The sequence below is a fragment of the Macaca mulatta genome, chromosome 14 (assembly GCF_049350105.2).
Source record: "Macaca mulatta isolate MMU2019108-1 chromosome 14, T2T-MMU8v2.0, whole genome shotgun sequence".
In the NCBI taxonomy this organism is placed as follows: Eukaryota; Metazoa; Chordata; class Mammalia; order Primates; family Cercopithecidae; genus Macaca; species Macaca mulatta.
The window spans coordinates 4,571,152-4,572,833 of NC_133419.1; the positions used below are offsets into that span (position 1 = coordinate 4,571,152).

The window sequence follows — 1,682 nt, forward strand, 5'->3', positions numbered from 1 at the left end:
TGGGCTCCGTCCTGCTGGGGACCCTCGGAGTGACCTTGAAGGGCACACTCCACAGCCGGTACCCAGAGGGGGAGGAAGTTGGGTGATCAGGCACCCACTCTGGCCCTTTCTTGGCTGGGGGTCACTCCTGGGATGTTAACGCCCCTGCACTTGCGCCTTCCCCTCACGTGGCCTTCGGTAGCACCTGCACGGTCGGTCACCTTTGGGTGCAGAGGACAGCGAGCCACTGGTATGGAATGGATGGGCACCGCTGGTGGGTGCCCTGGGGTGACCAAGGGGGCGGGGTTAGGGCTCCTACAGGGCCTGCCCCACCTCAGTTTCCTTATTTGATTGAAGGACTCTAGGGGGCCACAGGGGATCGCAGTGTGGAGCGGTTGGTTTAAAAACCAGATACTCCCACAGTGGCAATGTGACGGACCATGGCAAAAGCCAAGCCTGCATTGCTGGAATTCCCGAGGGGTTTGGCTGGTTATCAAGACAGACAGGTCCATCAGCAATCTGGGTTTCCGAAATAAGAAAAAATAAATAAAGCCATGCTGGATAGAGCCTAACCGGCAACTCCAAGCTGCTAATGGTCCACAGAGCTGCGCCTCATCCTCGAGCTGGTTTCCACCTCAGGTTCCTGTGGCTATGTGAGGACGCTCCCTATGGTACTATCAGTCCCCGGGGGGCATCATCCGAGAAGAGGGCCTCCCCGATGGACTGCAGGGACAGCGTGCTGCACCAGGCAGGGCCTGAGCACCCGTAGTCTTTGGACAGAGCTGCGCTTGGGCCTCGCTGGCCTGGTGGGTCTCCCCACGTGGTCACCCGGAGCCCCTGGGCAGCTTCTGGCTGCACCATGGCTCTAAATGGCTGTGCACTGGTCGGGAAAAGGGGCAGGCAGAATCCCTTATTTGAGGCGGGTGGGCTGTATACAACCCAAACTGCATCAGGGAAGCCGGAGGGTGGAGCCCCTCACCAAATGGTCAGCGCTACAGCAGGGGATGGGGGAAGGAAGGCCTCGAGTGGAGGCTGTCCTTTTTAGTTGTAGGGGAAGGAGAGAGGAGGCTCTGGGCCAGGGCTGCTGGCTGGGGCCTGCCCCACCTTTCATAGGTGTTGATGTCAAGGGTCTAGACTCCTCCACCCCTGGTTAGGGGACAGGTGGGGCCATGTCCCTGGCACCTTGGCCTCTCTGGCCCTAGGATGCCTCTCCTGGAAACAGCATTGCTCACCGCCTGGGAGGGCCCGGTCAGCATCTGGTGCCGGCAGGAGGCTGAAACTAAGCAACTGACTTCTCTCTACAGTAACACAGGGCCCTGCTGTGCTGGTGGCCTTCAGGAGGACCTGGACTCAGTGTGCATGCCCCGCCCAGCTTGCCCTCTGTGACGAAGTCTGAGGGTGCTTAGGGGCTGGGACCACGCCCATGTGGGTGGGTGGCTTGGGAGGGCTCAGGGGGCAGGGTGGGGGAGGGCTGGCTTTTGAGGGCAGTGGGTTCCCATGCCCAGCCCCGTGAAGGACGGGGTTCATAGAAGACCCCAGTATCGCAAGTCTGCAGCCAGCACGGAGGGGCCTGCATTCCTTCTGCAGGAGAAGCATGAAAGAGCTATTCTTCTCAATGTGCCAAGGAGGAAACAGGCCCAGCAGGGCAGGACAGCCCAGGTTATAGAGCAGGCGGGAGGCTGAGCTCAGCCTCAAGTCCCATC

At 60.5% G+C, this 1,682-nt stretch overlaps 1 protein-coding gene across 17 annotated transcripts in view; it reads right to left on the bottom strand.

The window, feature by feature from the left end:
• Positions 1-1,682, bottom strand: part of ANO1 (anoctamin 1) — a 218,538-nt gene that overhangs the window by 103,762 nt on the left and 113,094 nt on the right. Inside the window, exon 1 of one of the 17 annotated variants that reach the window (XR_013403429.1) lies at positions 1,084-1,337. The exons of the other annotated variants lie outside the window; for them this stretch is intronic. The gene's annotated coding sequence lies outside the window, so the exon portion shown is untranslated. Of the gene's footprint in view, positions 1-1,083; positions 1,338-1,682 lie in introns of those variants that run through there. 17 annotated transcript variants of the gene reach the window in all.